Raw genomic sequence first — 19,561 nt, 5'->3', positions numbered from 1 at the left:
GGTATATATATTTCCTTTTCTCCTTGGCCTTTTGCTTCTCTTCTTTTCACAATTATTTGTAAGGCCTCCTCAGACAACCATTTTGCCTTTTTGCATTTCTTTTTCTTGGGGATCGTCTTGATCCGTCTCCTGTACAATGTCACGAACCTCTGTCCATAGTTCTTCTGGCACTCTGTCTATCAGATCTAATCCTTTGAATCTATTTGTCACTTCCACTGTATAATCATAAGGAATTTCATGTAAGTCATACCTGACTAATCTAGTGGTTTTCCCTAGATTCTTCAATTTATGTCTGAATTTGGCAATAAGGAGTTCATGATCTGAGCCACTGTCTGCTCCCAGTGTTTTTTTTGCTGACTATATAGAGCTTCTCCATCTTTGGCTGCAAAGAATATAATCAATCTGATTTTGGTGTTGACCATCTGGTGATGTCCATGTGTAGAGTGTTCTCTTGTGTTGTTGGAAGAGGGTGTTTGCTATGAGCAGTGCGTTCTCTTGTCAAAACTCTATTAGCCTTTGTCCTGCTTCATTCTGTGCTCCAAGACCAAATTTGCCTGTTACTCCAGGTATTTCTTGACTTCCTACTTTTGCATTCCTGTCCCCTATAATGAAACGAACATCTTTTTTGAGCGTTCTAGAAGGTTTTGTAAATCATCATAGAACAGTTCAACTTCAGCTTCTTCAGTATTACTGATCGGGGCATAGACTTGGATTACTGTGATATTGAATGGTTTGCCTTGGAAACGAACAGAGATCATTCTGTCATTTTTGAGATTGCATCCAAGTACTGCATTTCAGACTCTTTTGTTGATTATGATAGCTACTCCATTTCTTCTAAGGGATTCTTGCCCACAGTAGTAGATATCATGGTCATCTGAGTTAAATTTACCCATTGCATATCCTATAGCAATTCAGTTCCTTCAACTTGTTTGTCTTTCTGTTTTAGCTAATATTATCAGTCTCTTTTTTTGATGTCACTGTTTAAGCATGCCTATTTCTTGGTACCAGGAAAAGTATGCAACATCCTATAAAAAAGTGTCTTAGATTAAAAAAAAAACTACTTTGCAAGTGAGAAAACCTGGTTTGAATTTTCAAAGACATTCTATGAAGAGGGAAGCCTCTGAACTGGATGGTTAGAAACTGCTACTCTCTCACTTCCACATTCACTGTGTCTGGCAGTGATGTGGTACGTATTCCAAAGGCCTGGCAGGATCATATATTTGATTCACTTTTTAGATTTTGGCCACAATAACTATATTGTAAGGGACAATATATTAATTAATTTTGCTGACATATTTTGCTCACCTCCCAATATCAATGAATAACTTATGTCTTTTCAAGTCTTTTCTGGGACAGTGGGGAAGAAACAATGATCCCAAAATATTAAAGCTTCCAGGAGTCAGGCAGGGAGGCAGGATCTGTTTACTCTGTCTAGTGCCCTGCATACAGAGGCCAGGAGCAACATGCCATGATTCCTTATGTAGTTTCTTTTAATATTTTATTTTGTTCTATTTATTTGACTGTGCCAGGTCTTAGCTGCGACATGCTAGATCTTTAATTGCGGCATGCAGGATCTAGTTCCCTGACCAGGGATTGAACCCAGGGCCCTGCTTTGGGAGCAAGGAGTCTTAGCCACAGGACCACCAGGAAAGTCCCTCTTTTATAGTTTTTAATCACACATTGTTAGAACTATTGGAATAGTTTGTCTGTGCCTGTTTTCTGACTCCCTAGGTTTTCTCTAGCAATTGGATACTTACAAACTATATCATGGCCCTATTGAACATGTGGTTTAGAAACACACCAATATATGCTTTTAATTCGATGTTATTTCTATTTTCCTTCACATATACTTGGCATCTTTGTGGTGTCCTTTGGTCATTTTTTCCTACTTATATTTTACACCCTCACTTCTCTAACACTTTACTAATTGACATCTTATTTGCCTGGATGCAGTTAAAAGGTCACAGAAAGTTGGGAGGGGCTTTCCTCATGGCACTTAACCATGTGGAAGTACATACAGATCACTGTGTAGCCTCAGAAACTTTTGAACACTGAATGTACAAAGGATACCATTCTTTTCTAACTTTGCTTTAACTTTAATTTGGGACTTGACAGAAGAGTACTCGAAAAAAGAAGAGAAACTTTTTGAATTAAAAAAGTTAACTGGAATGAGTTAGTGGAAGGTTTCAAAAAATTACATACCAAATATATATCTTCTATATCTCTGTATACCTTTTTACGTTGAAATCACATCAAGAGATCAGTAGGGAGGTAAACTGAGCACACTCAACAATGTTTTCCCTATTATAATTAATCCCACACTTACTGTGTTCTCCTTTCTCTTACATAGACTGTGAATCCTGGGGGGTTGATGTCAATACTGAGAGCAAATAATAAGGCTTTTTCTTTCAGGCTAAATTGACTAGATACATACGCTTTTGGTGGTCTTTCTTTTTTTAAATTGGCCTATTGGAGAAGGCAATGGCAACCCACTCCAGTACTCTTGCCTGGAAAATCCCATGGATGGAGGAGCCTGGTAGGCTTCAGTCCATGGGGTCGCTAAGAGTCAGACATGACTGGGCGACTTCAATTTCACTTTTCACTTTCATGCATTGGAGGAGGAAATGGCAACCCACTCCAATGTTCTTGCCTGGAGAATGCCAGGGACGGTGGGGCCTGGTGGACTGCCGTCTGGGGTCGCACAGAGTCGGACACAACTGCAGCGACTTAGCAGCAGCAGCATAGTTGCTTTACAATATTGTGTTAGTTTCTGTTGTACAATAAAGTGAGTCAGCTATGTAGACTTGTGCTTAGTTGCTCAGTCTTGTCCAACTCTTTGTGACCCATAGGGATCTTCTTGACCCAAGGATCGAACCCGGATCTCCTGTACTGGCAGGTGGATACTTTACCTGCTAAGTCTTCAGGGAAGCCCAATCATATATATATATATATATATATATATATATATCCCCTCCCTCTTGGACCTTCCTCTCTTCCCACTTCACCCATCTAGGTCATCACAGAGCACTGAGCTGAGCTCTCTGTGCTATACAGTATGTTCCCACTAGCTATCTATTTTACACAGTCTCTTTAACCTAGGAAATTTTGAAAATTAATTATTTTGTCTTCCCCATTCAAGTTATATTCCAGAAATAATGAATTGTGGATTCCTGTTAAGAGTAAATCAGTTACCTTTGTTAATGCATCTATGAAAAATCTGATATTGGCAAAATTGATATTTGGCAAAACTAATACAATTATGTAAAGTTTAAAAATAAAATAAAATTAGAAAAAAAAAAAAAATAAAATATATACTGATGGGAAAATGCACATATTATTTAAATATACCTATGAAATACTTCAGTTCAAAATTATTTTCAAAATATTATTATTAAAATGAAAAGAATGTATAATCATATATATTAGACTGTAAAATCTATATTGATTTAGCAATAACAAATAAAATAGCAATTTTTGAAAAAAAAATCTGAATAATAATGAGTACATTGGTTTCAGATATAGGGTACTATTTCTTAGTTATCAAATTCTGATCATCAGATCCTAACATTGGTTAACAGCTTTATGATGCTATGGCAGATGCCCTGAGCAGATAATTTTATGATTGTGGTTTTTATCTATTAAATATGTGAATATATGTAGAAATGAATTAAATCACACAAGATTCTGTAGTATATGACAACTCATAATACTTTATATTTTAGGTTTAATAGCTAAGCTTTGTTAACTGTATATGAATCTATTTTCCATCATAAGAGTGACTGTTTGAGAAAAGAGAATCTGTCTTACTTATCTTGACCTTCTTACTGTTCATAACATAATGAATTTTATATGCTAGCTACTCCCTAAATGTTGGTTAAATTGATTAATTAAAACAAGGGAAAATAGATTAGGCTAGTCCATTTGACTCATCTTTTTAATTCTTAAAGTTGATGCTAACTAAAGTATGTGGCTTGGATATGTGGTCAAATGGAGTTTCTAATTGAATTTTTCTCCAAAATTTAGACTCCCTTTGTAGGAGCACAACCTGCCCTAGTATATACATAGTATGGATCAGACTCGGCTTCCCTGGTAACTCAGCATTAAAGAATTCACCTGCCAATGCTGGAGACTTGGGTTTGATCCCTGTGTTGGGAAGATTCCCCTGGAGAAGGAAATGGAAACCCCACTCCAGTATTCTTGCCTGGGAAATCTCATAGATAGAGGATCCTGGCAGGCTGCAGTCCATGGGGTTGCAAAGAGTCAGACACGACTTAATGATAAAACAAGAACAAATGAACCAGGCCAGAACCCAGCTCCTCTGTAGGAAGGCACATATCTAAAAGAGAGCTCCAGAAATGTCTGTCCTAAGCTTGCTTAGTTTTCTTTTTTCAAATTCAGCAATCATATGTGAAATATACTGAAATATTATTTTACTAGCATTGTCTCTGTAAGGAAACATGAAGCCAGTAGGTAGGTGAGAAGCCTGAGACTCAGAAAGGTCAGGTACTTTGTTCAAGGTCAGAAGTAGAAAGTAGGTCTGAACCTGAGCTTTCTAATACTAAATCAAATTTTTTTTTTTTTAAGGATCCTTTAGAATAGGGTGAAGAAGAACAGCAAGGAGTTGTTCTACACCATAGTAGGAAATAGCTGGTTCCCCAGCAGGGGGAAGCTGAGTAAGTAGACTGGGGCTCCTCACAGGGCCAGACAAAGGTGAAGACAGTCTGTATGCTCTGTCTGCTACTAAGTAGGATGTTAAGAGAGTCGAGTCCACACAGGGAAACCAGAGACAAAATAATTGAAGCCATAGGATTTTTATCAAGTCCTAGGACATGGTTATGACTCCTATAAACCTTGCTTTTGCCGTTATGTCTTTACATTCTTTTTTCAGTGCAGCCAATCTTTACTGGCAGGTGTTAAGAGTTAAAAATCCAGAGGGATGGGAAGGGAGGTGGGGCGTGGCTCTCCTTCCCTCCTTGAGGACTGTAACCAGGCCAGTAGAGTGGAACCACTTGACTACAACTACTTTGCACCCAGCACCCTCTAGAGAACAAATCCCAAGCATGAGGGCTCCTCCTGAAATGGGGGAAGGGAGCAGCACTCTGGCAGGGGCATGGACTGTGTCCCACCTCAGGCTGCTTGGTTCCTGCCTACCACACCCCTCCACAGCCTGGGGTAGGGGTATTAGGGGACTGAGCTAAACCTGTGCCTTTCCAAATCTAGGTGTCTGCTTCATACCTCTGCCTCATTACTTTTTTTCCTACCTCTACTGAGATGTACTTAGATGACATATGTTATCTAAGTTTAAGGTGTGCATGAATGCATACTAAGTCACTTCAGTCGTGTCTGACTCTTTGTGACCCTATGGACCATAGCCTACCAGGCTCCTCTGTCCACGGGATTTCCCAGGCAAGAATACTGGAGTGGGTTGCCATTTCCTTCTCCAGGGTTCTTCCCAACTCAAGGATCACACCTGCATCTCTTATGTCTCTTGCATTGGCAGGTGGGTTCTTTACCACTAGCAGCACCCGGGTATTTGATACACACATGTATATTATGAAGCTATTGTTACAATAAAGTTAGTTAACATCACCTCACATAATTATCATTTTGTTGTAGTTATGGTGGGAACATTAACGCTGTACTCTTCCTAGCAACTTTCAAGTATACAATATGATATTCTTAACTATAGTCACTGTGCTGTACTGTAGATCCTCAGAACTTACTCAGCTTATAACTGAATCTTTGTACTCTCTGACCAACATCTCCCCATTTCCCCCACTCCTCAGCCCCCAGCACTGCCACTCTCTTCTCTATTAGTTCAGTTCCACATATAGGTGAGATCACACCATATTTGTCTTTCTCTATCTAAATATTTAACTTTTAGCATAATGGCCTCATGATCTATCCATGTTGTCACAAAAGGCAGAATTTTTGTCTTTTTTATGGCCAAATAATATTCCAGTTTATATATATACATTTGTGTGTGTGTGTGTGTGTGTGCACGCATGCACATTTGCACCTGTGTGTGGCACATTTTCTTTATCCATTTGTTTGTGGTGGGCACTTAGGTTGTTTCTATATCTCAGTTAGTGTAACTGACACTGCAGTGATCTCAGGAGTGCAAATATCTCTTCCAGGTATTAGTTAACTCTTCTTTGGTTATATACCCAGAAGTAGAATTGCTGGATCATTACAGCAGCAGTTCTACTTTTAATTTTTTTGAGGAACCTCTATACAATTTTCCATAGGGCTGCAGCAATTTACAGTGCCATCAACAGAGTGCCACCAGGGCTCCCTTTTTTCCACATCCTCACCAGCATTTGTTATCTCTGGTCTTTTTGATAATAGCCACTATACTTCTAAAATTTATATTTCATGACATCAGCATTTGAAGATTTTATACTTTAATTTAAAGTAATTTAAAATGTTTCAAGGTTTTTGTTAATTTTTAATAAAGATAGAAATTCATTTTGAGGTGTAGAAGAATCTCATACTTGGTAAGATGTGACTGGGCCTAGATGTATTGTTGCCTTGAGCTCTATTTACTCACATCTCATAGTAATGTCTAATGCCTTTGTAGAATTTTTTAAAAAAACAAGAGAAATGATGGCTTCTATGTTACTAGCAGCAGTGAAAAGTCCATTAAAACTAACATTAATATTAAAGCTCCAATGTTAATGTTATTGATTATAGTAGTAGATGGAAAATACAAATGATTGTATTATAACATGTGCTAAGTCACTTCAGTCGTGTCCATCTCTTTGTGACCCTATGGACTGTAGCCTGCTAGGCTCCTATATCCATGGAATTCTCCAGGCAGAAATACTGGAGTGGGTTGCCATGCCCTCCTCCAAGGGATCTTCCAGATGCAGGGATCAAACCCACATCCCTTTAGGTTCCTGCATTGGCAGGTGGGTTCTTTACCACTAGTGCCACCTGGGAAAGCCCATCTTGTGACATATCCCAAGGTATACTTGTTTGTGTGTGTCTGTGTGTCCACAGATGGCTGTGGGGTATGAGGGTAGGAAAGCAGCAGTGAGGAGTTATTGATCAGTATGCCATGGTCTGAGCTTCTATTAACTGACCAGTTTAGGCAAAGATACTGAGGTACTGAGGCTTTACTCAAATAGAGAAAGTGGATGCTGGTATAACAACTGGAAAGCTATCAACTTTATTGAAATAAAATCTTGCCTATGGGAAAGAAGGGAAGGAGATGTATTTGAGTCCTTGTGGGAGTAGAATCTACTAGAACTGATAATTCAGTGTGATTGTAGAGAAGGGGAGACAGGATTGCTGACTCTGGCTTTGAGCTGAGTCTCTGACAGAGGCTGCTGTATTTACTAGAAAGCTATGAAACCACGTGCATGCTGAGGGTGATGGTGGGGAGCTAAGAGGAGTCAGAAGTTCTGAGCTAGAAGTTCTGAGTCAGAAGTTCTCTCTCTGAATGTGTTTCCTGTATCGGCTGAATACAGTAAGATCTATTAACTGGATAACAGTCAAAGAAGGAAGTATCTTAAATATTCCCTATACTCAAATCATGTTTCCAATAGTTCTGCTCTAGTATTATTGAGCTGCTGTCATCAGCAAAAAAGGAAATCTGTTGAAATGGCAGAATACCTCTGTATTTTGAGTTTAGGACCCTTTGCTCCCATTATATTTTCCTGTGGTATTTTGAAAGTTTGGAAGAATTAGCTTATGCAAGAAAATTTAACTGAGGACTTTTTTTCCTTCTATGCTTATCAAAGTTAAAAAGAGATTTCCTTTTTCATTATAACTCTGAGGGATAATTAACTCAGGGAATAAATTTGGGTTGTTATCTTCTATTATATGCTGATTTCAAACTCTATTGTAATTCTAGAATTCTGAAAATAATGAGATCACAATTATGCTTAATGAATGTTAAGAGTATAGTACTCTTTCCAGGAAAAGAATAGGGAAAAAACCAACAACCAAATGGGAAAAGCAACCTATTAAAAGATTTCCATTGTGTTTGTGAGGTATTTGATTAGGCTTTTGACTAGTTCACTGCTTTTCCTCACCCAAGTATCTACAACTGAGCTTTCGGCTTTGCGGAATTTCTTACATTTTTTATGCAGATTGAAAACTTGAATCTTCCCTATTAGCTCAGTTTTTACTCCTTAGTCATAATGTAGAAAACATCAAAATCTCACAAGGGAAATATGTGAATCCTGCATGGAACTTGGGAATAATGTTATAAACAAATTCATAGCCAAGAACCCATTGTCATGTTTCAAACGCAGAATTAATAACCTGTTCCAATAGCACACATGCTATTTATCAAGGTTTTCCCCTGAGGCTACTTTCTGTCTTTCACTTTCTTGTCCCTGAATTATTGAAGAATTTTGGAAACTGGAAAAAAAAAGAAAAAACTCACTCTACCACATTTTTGGAATTACTCTTGAGAATTTATAACCTTGGCAAAGGTTAGTCACCTTCAGCCACTTTCTCCCTTGGGCTCTTGGTGAACGAGTCTGTTTTGCATTTGGCTTTTCTTTCCTCAAAGGTTTATGTAATAAACATAACTGTCTGTATTACTCAGATAATAATTTTTTAAGGATTTAATGTTGTTGTAACAATAAGCAGAGTCATACAAAATAAGTACAAAATATATTGTTCATACTTCTGCCAATTCTAATTTTTATAGCTCTTATGTTATATAATTATTCTCTTGATAACATAATATTTATATATTAAACAGATATATTTTTGTATTTCTCTTTTTATTTAACTTTAGAACATTTTATAATAATACTAAATAAAAATATTAATCACACATGAGACCTTTTGAAATTTAGCCTTCTTGGTATAATTAACGATATGTTTGCTTAATAAAGTTAATAATTATTTATTTGCATAGAATTGGGTCTTGTCGTTTGGTATTATATAAAAGTAATTGATAAAGCAAATGACTATTGAAATTTTCTTCTTCTGCATTTCAAAAAAATATTACTTGAAGTATGTCTGTGGGGTACATAATGAAGTTATTATTACATCAGGTAATTTTACCCTAAATAAATGTACTGAACACTTACTACCTACTAAGCACTTTTCTGTGTTGGGACAAAGGTATTTGAAGAGTTCTCAGTAAAGATGTCATCTGCTTTTGATTTCTGTGCTACATAATTGTGAAATCCATATTACAATTCATTTAGTGTTTTAAAACTTCAGTGTATGTCTAATATTGTACAAGACAAAATTTCCCAGTGCTTTTATTTTGTTTCATTTTTTTTTAACTTAAGATTTTAATAGAAGACGGAAAAACACCGAATGTCTTATTTTGTAAAGGCATCTGCATCATTTAGTTAAAAAAATTAGAAGAAATGTCAAGAGATAATTTATGTTAAAACTTTCTGGTTATTGAAACCATTATATATGTACATTTAGAAATGCAGCCTATTAACATCTTTGGGGATCATATTTTACAAGTTGTTGCTTATTGCCTAAGTCTAAATAATGGCATCTTTCATATGGGAAATCAAATTCTCATCTACTAACCATAGAAAGGCTGACCTGCCATTCAGTGGAGAAAAATGTGGATCTTGGATCCAAATAACAATAATAACCAGAATTGGAATCTAGGACCCAATATTTACTAACTATCTGACCTAAGTAACCAAATCTGAACCTCTGTGTCCTCATGCTTTAAACATGTATTATAATAGTCTATCTTATAGGGTCCAGAGAGTGAGGTCATGAATGTCAAGTGTTCGGTAAGATAACCTACCTAGAATATGGGAAACGCCCACTAAATGATGGCTCTTCATTTCTATAAAGCTATTGTAAGTTCGTAAATACAAAGACTCACCATCAGATACCCCATTACACTCTTAGGGGAGGACCCTTTGTGACAGAGGGCAGGCATTTACTGAATGGCTGGCCAAGTAAGCCGTGTAGTGTGTGATTAGGCAACAAAATGAAACTATCTGCCTCTCAAGGGGTTCAACACATGGCCCTGGCCTCTTTATTATTGTTCATAACTGATTGAGTAGTAGTATACCAGGTGAAGATTCACTGATGTTTTAATTTATATCTTATATTAGTTTTGCAGTATGTTCTATTCATGATGTTAAATCACACGATGGTCCATATACTTGAAAATGTGGTTGTAGCAACATCTGAGAAAGAGAATCAGGTTAAATTTAGCAGCTTAAATTGCCAAACTTGGTTACCTTCTTTGACCCAGGGTATAATTTAAGCCAAGTTAACTTTACACTGTAAAAAGTATGAACTAATGGTGCATATCAAAGCAAGTCCTTCAAGAAGAGATAGTGCTACCTTTTCCCTGATTTGAGAGAAGCAAGAGTGGGAGGGCAGAGTAGAGAGTCTCTTGAGATATGTATGCAAGTTTGCTTCCAGCTAAAAGTTAATGATCAGTTGCCTCGATTCTCATCTTTGAGCCCTGAGAAGTAGCACACTCGTGTTCTCTGTCTATTCAGGTAACTTTTAAAGTATACAGCTTGTACCCATGTTAAGCTATACTTTAAATAATAGACATTTTTTATTCCTTTAATGTCAATTGATTTCATGTTCTAAGTTTAATGAGAGTGAAAAAGTCTGCAATTGTTGGCTAATAGAAAATGATTTTACTTTTGAGTGGTACTGGGTTAAGGGTAATGAGGTATTATTCTATGCTTATATTATATAAATAGATTTTTAAAATGTTTTTATGAAACTAACTGTTATCATTCTTAAATCTCTTGGCTGAAAGATGTATTAATCACACTTAATTAATACAGTACATTATATAGTCAGCCAAGTTGTCATTAGTTAAGAAAATTTTAAACTTTATTTAACATTGGAATTTTGAAGGAACACTGAATTTTTAAATAGTAAAATTTCATTTTTACTTGATATTAGATAACAATATTGGAAGTAATCTTATTTTTCTCATTCTAAATCATAATGTTTATAAACATCTATGTGTACTTTGCTATAAAACTGTAAAAATGAATTGGGTTTTATTATAGGGCTTAGGTAATTTATTCCCAAAATGTTTGGAACTATATTATGGAAAGATATAAAGTTATTTTGTGTGATGCTTCTGTATATTTATATGTAATTAAAGACATTGGCTATTAATTTTACAGTTTGAAGGCTGGTTTCTCAAAATAAAAATATCTACTCTATACATTTACAGTGTAATCATATTCTGTACTGAGTTCTCAACATAAAGAGATACATTTCTTAAGCCACTGGAGCTGTAACTTAGATGAATGTATTTTCTGTTCTTTCTAAAGTGTCTGGCCATTTTTATCTTTATTCAGCAAATATCCAAGGTCAAAAAAACCTTTTGGTTGTATTTAGGCTCACATGATAAAGACAAGTAAACATCAAAAGCTAAGTGTAATTGTGGTACTACTTATGCAGTTTTCTATTTACATTTTTCTTGAACTGAAATTAAATGTCAGACAGTGATAAATGATTTTGCTATTGAAATTGGGAACTCATAGAAACCTTGAAGAATCATCACATTTTATATATGAGAAACTGAATCCAGAAAAGGAAAGTAAAAACAGCTATTGAAAGTTTTGGGACTGGTAACAAAAACTCTATTTACTGGGTGACAAATAGAGTTAATGATTTCTTAGGCAGTGTTCATGTTGTTTTTGAAAAGGAAATCATTTTTAGTCCTCAATACGTTTCAATTTGGAGGAAGAGCTAAATAAATACTGGCATTTAAGGTGTAGTTGTGCAGTGATATTTTCCAGATTCACCATAAGTGTGGCTGAAACTTTTGTTATCAATTTATTATAACTTATATAATCTGTGTCTGTATATGAATTTGCTTAGGTATGTTTATGTTCTCAAAGTTAGAGAAAATAGTTTTGTAACTTCTCCTTTTGATACACACTAAAGCCATTCTGACAGGTTCATAATTTGTAAGTTAAATATTCAGATGGCTGAAGTTTCACTAATTCAGGAAATACTAAATATGAGTAAAATCAGATATGCAGATATATATATATGAGGCACCTTCATTTAAAGTTTGAAACAATTTGCACACAGTCTAAAGATAAAACATTTTTTGATTATGATCAAAAAACCAAAGTTTGAGCTCTTAGCACATTTTTCAATTAATCTTTTATAATAATAAAATATGTTTATATTCAGAACTTGGCTTGCAATTATTAATATGTAGACAAGAGTCTAATTTACTGTGTCCATTGGATATTTACTTACTTCTCACTTTTCTACTGAGAGTATGCAAACCAAATTACCATCAAATAGTTTGTCTCTGTTCCTTTAGTTCGTTATCAGATCTACTCCAGAAACTGCTGAAAATGTCACCAAGGTCCCTTGACAGTTACCCATAAATATCAACACACAAATATATACAAACACACATGCACACACACACGCACACATGCATACAGACACATAAGATCTATCTAGGGAGGAAAATAGAGCATCAATGCTTTCAATTCCATAAAGGATGTAGGTGTTGGAAAACTTTGCTTAAAATCCCTGAAACACAGTTAACTTGCTTTGCCCATTATGGGCAAATCACATAACTTGTAAGAGCCTCTGTGAAGTAAGCTATAAATGGAGGTTATAGCTTAGGGCTTCCATAAGGAAGCATAGGGCTTCCATCACTTGTTTAGTTTGAGAATAATGTGAACTTAAATAAAAGTAGATTCTAAATCTTTATTGAGCACTTCCTAAGCCTTCGGTTCAAACTAGGTGGCTTGAAATACAGAAATGTATTCTCCCTCAGTTCTAGAAATAAATAAGTCTGAAATAAAGCGTTGGCAAGGCTTTCTTAGAATCTTGTGGAAAAGGATCCTTCATTTCCTCTCCCACCTTCTGATAGACGCAGGTGTGACAGCATGTCCAATTAATGCATCTGTGTTCCTATGGCATTCTCCTTGTGTTTGTCTTCATGTGGCCGTCATCTTATAAGGACGTGTGTCTTATTGAATTAGAAGTCCATTATGCTTCAGTATGCAGGAGACGCAAGAGACACGGGTTCAATCCCTGGGTCAGGAACATGCATTAGAGTAGGAAATGGCAACCCACTCCAGTATTCTTGCTTAGAGAATGCAGTGGACAGAGAAGCCTGGTGGTCTATGGTCCATAGGGTCACAAAGAGTCGAACAAAACTGAAGTGACTTAGCAAAGACACACACACACGCATGCACACATACTTCAGGATGATCTTATCTTAAAAATGACATCTACGCTGGCCCTATTTCCAAATAAGGTCATGTTCTGAAGTTTTGAAGATTAGGACTTAAATATATCTTTTCTGAGGGACACTGTTTAATCCATAACAGTTTGCATTTTGATACTCCCCAAACAAACATCCTTCCCATGTAAAAAATATGTTCACCCAATCCCAATATCCTCAAAGTCAATCACTGCAGTATCAACTCTAAGTACCAATTTTATCTAAATCAGTTTTGGGTGAGGCTTGGCATATAGTCCAGCCAGGGAAAAATTCTTCTCCATCTGTGGACATCTGAAGCCTGGAAAACAAGTATTCTTGTTTCCAAAATACAACAGTTAGACAGATATAGAATAGGCATTCCACTTTATAAAGGGAAAAATTGGAAGGAAAAAAGGACTGCTGGTCCAAACTCTAAAGGGGGTTTTCAACTTAGCTGGACAAATTCCATTAGGTTTTAAGACTGGAGAACAGTTCTCTGTGGTCTGGTGCTCTGTCCTCTAGACCTGATGGGGTGGCCCCTCCCCTTAAGCCCTGCCTTTTAGAACAGGGGGTGGGGGTCCACCCTTTGGAACTGAACTGGTCCTTAGCTGAGGCATCACCCTCTGTGGTTCTTCCTTCAGAGTCATTCTTGCTTGATTTCATCCTATCTCTTTCAACAGTGTTTCTGCCTTGTGCAATTCATGGGGTCCAAGCCATCAGACTAGAAGGTTCTCCACAGATCTTTTCTGGATTCCTGCATCTCAGCCTCTGGCTTCTGACGAGTTGCTTGATTGGATCCATGAGTCAAGCACCTAGTCCCTTTAGTAAATGGTTGTTCTGCACAGTTTCCAGAGCACACTATCTGGATAGGCTGAGGATTTTTCCAGTCATAAGTTCTAGTTCCTTCTTAAAAATTTATGCTTCAACTTTTGTCTAATCCTATTTTACTATCCAAGACAGGAAGTGGCCAGGCCTTGCCTCCCAGTTGGTTAGAAGTGACAACTTCAGCTCTATGTCCAGTTTCATCACTTAAAATTTTTACTTTCTACCCAAAAGAAGAACACAATTCAGTCAAGTTCTCTGCCACAAGGTATCTTTCCTTTGGTGACCAATAACATATTTTTTATTTCTATCTGAAACCTCAGCAAAGACATCTTCAACATTCATATTTCCAGTAATATTCTGGTCAAGACAATCTAAACGTTTACAGTCAAGATCCTCAGAATTATTCTAGCCTCTATCCATTACCCAATTTCAAAAGTAGAAAAAGTGAAAGTTACCCAGTCGTGTCCAACTCTTTGTGACCCCATGGGCTATATCCTCCCAGACTCCACTGCCTATGGGATTCTCCAGGCAAGAATACTGGAGTGGGTTGCTATTCCCTTCTCTAAGGGATCTTCCCAATCCAGGTATCAAACCCAGGTCTCCTGCATTACAGGCTGAATCTTTACCATCTGAGCCACCAGGGAAGCCCACCCATTCCAAAGCCACTTCCAAATGTTTAGGTATTTTTTATAGTAACATTCCATTTCATGGTACCCCAAATTTTCACCATTCTCCAGAGAGACAATCATCAAGAGATTCATTTCAAAGACTTGGCTCATATGATCATGAGGGCTGGCAGTTCTGAAATCTGTAGGGCAGACTGGCAATCCATGTAAGAGTTGATGTTGTAGTCTTGAGTCCAAAGTTCATAGGGCCAACCAGCAAGCTGGAAACAGGCAGGATTTCCATGTTACAATCTTGAGGCAGACTTCTTTCTTCAGGAAATCTCAGTTTTTGCTTGTATGGCCCTCAGTGGATCAAATGAGGCCTACCCATATTGTGGGGGGTAATTTTCTTCACTGGAAGTCAATTGATTGTAAATGTTAATTACATCTACAAAATACCCTCACAACAATATCTCAACTAGTTTTTGACCAAACAGCTGGGCGCCCTATAGCTTAGCTGAGTTGATATATCAAATTAACTGTGAGTGGTGGAACGTATAGGATAAAAGATATGGAGAAGCATTTGATTTTTTTTAATGCAAAGTGCCTCTTTCTTCTTGTCACTTTTTTTTCAGTTAAGAGAGTTGACTGGAAATTTTCTAGGAAAACTGTAATTTCCACTTTTTGTCTTTTGCCTCCTCAGTCTTCCTTCCTTCTTTTATGACTTATTCTCAGTGTGATATAGGCTGCTTAGAAGGTCCTGGAGGCTTGACTTATCCATGTGTGGTAAGTCACTTTAGTCATATCTGACTCTTTGCAACCCTATACACCATAGCCCTCCAGGTTCCTCTGTCCATGGGATTCTCCAGGCAAGAATATTGGAGTGGGTCGCCATGCCCTCCTGCAGGGGATCTTCTCAAACCAGGGATTGAATCCTCATCTCTTATGTCTCCTACATTGGCAGGTGGGTTCTTTACCCTAGTGCCACCTGGGAAGCCCCTTGAATCTATAGAGTAGAGACCAAAATCCATGTGTAATGCATTTGATTATCTCCTACCCATCCAGGTGGTTCTGTTAAAATAACTTGAAGATCATAACTGTTCTTTGTAATATAACTTTTCATTGTCTACCTGCCTCTACCTCTGTCTCATTTGAAACTGCAATACACACTGCAGCCTCAGGGCCTTTGCATGTGTTCTTCTCTCTTCCAGGATCTCTTCCTTCCTTCAATTTTATATTGTATACTGACACTTAATTTTGATTATTTGTTTAAAAGTCACTTTCTCAATGAGGTTAGCCCTGTGAGGTGTTCCCTAATGAACAGATTTAAAATTGCAACTTCCTACCCCTAGTTTTTCATTACTTCCTTTTGGGTTTCATTTTACTCCATAAAGGTTATCATCATGAAAAATGCCTTTCATTTTACTTACTGTTTCTTCTTTTCCACCTGTTTTTCTACTGGAAAGTAAAAAACCATGAGAGCAGCAGTTCCCATCTGTTTTGTTTATCACTTATTCACTGTGCCTGTAATAGTGCCAAGCACATGTACATAAAATAGTTCCTCATTGAATAATTAAATTTTGTTTTAGCTTAAATGCCAGTGCTTCATAGATGCACTTCATAGATGGAGACCTATGCTTTTCTCTTTTATTGCTCCCCTTCTCTCCTTCCCCGTGCCCTGTAATAAAAGCCTTTCTGGGACTTCCCTGGTGGTCCAGTGGTGACGACTTCACCTTCCAATGCAGTGGGTACCATCTGGTCAGGGAGCTAAGATCCTGCATGCCTTGTGGCCAAAAGACCAAAACACAAAACAGAAGCAGTATTGTAACAAATTCAATTAAGACTTTAAAAACAGTCCACATTAAAAAAAATCTTAAACTTGAGATTTATCATTTTCATTCATGGTTTTATATTATTATTGTATATAAATGTTTCATATATAATATTTCATGAAGTTTTTATTAGTTATCAGACCTCATATTATTGATATATTGAATTAGTCCTTTTACTACATGCTTTGTTTATTTGAGGTGGTTCACACATATAAGTTGAGCTCATCCAGTTTAAATCTGTATATTCCATTCTGTGAATATACATACTTTATCATTCTCCTATTGATAGACATTTAAATTCTAATTTTTAAACTTTTATTTCCTTGCTGCTATAAACATTGGTTTACATGTCCTCTTATGCACAAACATGCACATCTAAAAGAGAAATTGATGATTGTAAGATATGTATAACTTCAACAAGCAGTTTTTTAAGTGTGGAAGAGTAACCACTGCTCCACATTGTGTGCTTGTTTGGAAGCTATAGATACCTAGGATGTAAGCCATGGAGTAGCTTGATTTGATTTTTGTTGCAAAGTTCTGCCTGTGTCCCTTTGGCTCCAATGTTAAAAAAAAAAAAAAAAAGTCTCAAGTGGTGATAGGTAACAGGTTTATTTTTTCTTCCTCTGTCAGAAGGGATTAAAGAGGGTACAGAAGGTAGCCCAGACCAGCACCTGGCCTGCATCAGTGAGTCAGTTTTATTTGAATTCCCTGGGTCTTCCTGGCAGTGTGCGGGCTTCTCTAGTTGTGTGTGGGCTCTAGAGCGTGCAGGCTCAGTAGTTGCTACACTCATGAACTGACCTGCCCCGCAGCACATGGCATCTTAGTTCCCCGAAGAGGCCTCGAACCTACACCCCCTGCATTGGAAGGTGGATTCTTAACCATAGGAAAGTCCCCAAGCCAGGCTCTCATGTCTTCCACTTTGCATGGAGCCCTTTGAGGCCTTTCTATCATGCAGAAGATGAACTTCTGCTTCATTGACTGATTCTGGCTCCAGATTCCAGCAGCCTCACTGTTTGACCACACTGTGCTTCTGACAATGAAGATGTTTATTGTTGCTCTTGTTACTATTGGTTAGTTATTTAATTTGGTTTTCTCTTTGAGATTTTATTTTTTATCACCATTATATCCAATGCAAAGTTACAGAAATAACTTGATCTAGGGGCTCACTTTTTACTAGAGTTGTTCAGTTCAGTTCAGTCCCTTAGTTGTGTCTGACTCTTTGCAACCCCATGGACTGCAGCACACCAGTATTCCCTGTCCATCACCGACTCCTGGAGCTTATTCAAACTCATGTCCTTTGAGTCGATGATGCCATCCAACTATCTCATCCTCTGTCGTCCCCTTCTCCTCTTGCCTTCAATCTTTCCCAGCATCAGGGTCTTTTCAAATGAGTCAGTTCTTCACATCAGGTGGCCGAAGTATTGGAGTTTCAGCTTCAGCATCAGTCTTTCCAATGATTATTCAGGACTGATTTCCTTTAGGATTGACTGGTTGGATCTCCTTGCAGTCCAAGGGACTCTCAAGAGGCTTCTGCAACACCATAGTCCAAAAGCATCAATTCTTCGGTGCTCAGCTTTCTTTATAATCCATAACTGAGACTAAAGTGGTTGGCATTTCTGTATTGTAACAAAATAGATCTGCTTTGTGTTCTAATTGTGTGGGTTGCAAAAATGACATTATTGTATAAAAATCAAAGAGCTTTATTTATATTCTTACCTAGATGGAAGGCTGTAGCATCTCTGTACTAATACGGTTTTGTGGGATTAGTTTACAACGGTCCTAGGGCTTTAATTCAAAAGCAATTTTGGGTCTAGTCTGGAGAAGGAAATGGCAACCCACTCCAGTACTCTTGCCTGGAAAATCCCATGGATGGAGGAGCCTGGCAGGCTACAGTTCACAAAGAGGCAGACACGACTGAGTGACTTCACTTTCTTTCTTTTGGATCTAGTCAGCTATTTGAACCAAAGCTTTAATAAAGCTGTGGAATTCTGCACTATAAAGCATAAAGGAGTTGACTCTGACTTGGGATATTTTGTAAGCAAGAAGTTTCCATTTCTATTACTGCTTTCATAAAATAACTTAAAAGGCTCTTTTTTAACTTAGGAATTTTGAGCAGTGTAATAATCATGTCAGGATGATATCAGACATAATCCTCCCACATGTAATAAACTTAACCTGTTGGATAGAATTTCTAGCATTTTATATCTGAGTGTAGAAGAGCAACAACCAAAAATAATGAGTTAGTTTTGACATAAGTAATATTGAGCTGTTCTTTCTGAGAGCAATTGGTAAATAGATTCACTTATTTCTTGAGACTAATTCCAGAATATACCAGTAGGACCATGTCATTAACTTAGAATAAATGCTGAAAATGAGACTTGTGATGTAGAACAAAATTAAACCTAACTCAGTAAGGAGATAACTTGTGTTACTTTTAAACTAGAACAGTTGCCAGTGAATATGGGTATTTTTGGTCTGCTAGTGATCCTTATTAAATTTTTTTAGCAATAAAACATTTCATATTAATGCTTAATAAATACATTTTTCTCTTCAATGTAGGCTAAAATCATAGAAATAGTGAATAACTGTCTCATATAAATAGTGAATAACTATTCACTAATAGAAATAGTGAATAACTGTCTCATTTAGGAGGATATTGGTAGCAATGAAGAAAATATCACAATATCCATTTCTCCCCCTAACACTGAACTTAATGTTGAAAACACTTTGTAAAGATGAATATTTCATTTAGTGTATCAGTTCTTCAAATGGCTTCAGTCTCTGTTGGACTCTGCTATGACATTTTCTGCAGCATCATTGGTTGTCTGACAGAGTCAACTTTTTCCATTAGCTGTCTAAATATACCAGCATCTCTTTTACTAGGAACCTTTGCACAATATTCTTGTCGGGATCATTTTTCTCATTTCTTTTCACTGCACTAAATCATCTCATTATTCCAGACTCAACCAAAATATATTTATGATCTCCTCAGCTGGTTTAATTGTACTTCCAACTACAATAGTTATTATCATAGACAAGTTTTTCTCAACTAATGTTTGATGAAAGAAATTAAACCTTTGATAAGAAAATTAAAGCTAATGCCTTAAGTCCTGCAATGGATTGAATTGCCT

The 19,561-nt window shown here is 36.9% G+C and overlaps 1 protein-coding gene across 10 annotated transcripts in view; it reads left to right on the top strand.

The window, feature by feature from the left end:
- Nucleotides 1–19,561, top strand: part of SLC16A7 (solute carrier family 16 member 7) — a 204,432-nt gene that overhangs the window by 74,172 nt on the left and 110,699 nt on the right. Inside the window, exon 1 of one of the 10 annotated variants that reach the window (XM_061416636.1) lies at nt 10,321–10,457. The exons of the other annotated variants lie outside the window; for them this stretch is intronic. The gene's annotated coding sequence lies outside the window, so the exon portion shown is untranslated. Of the gene's footprint in view, nt 1–10,320; nt 10,458–19,561 lie in introns of those variants that run through there. 10 annotated transcript variants of the gene reach the window in all.

The sequence above is a fragment of the Bos javanicus genome, chromosome 5 (genome assembly GCF_032452875.1).
Source record: "Bos javanicus breed banteng chromosome 5, ARS-OSU_banteng_1.0, whole genome shotgun sequence".
In the NCBI taxonomy this organism is placed as follows: Eukaryota; Metazoa; Chordata; class Mammalia; order Artiodactyla; family Bovidae; genus Bos; species Bos javanicus.
Note: the sequence above shows the minus strand (reverse complement) of the source record. Positions and strands in the feature narration are given on the sequence as shown.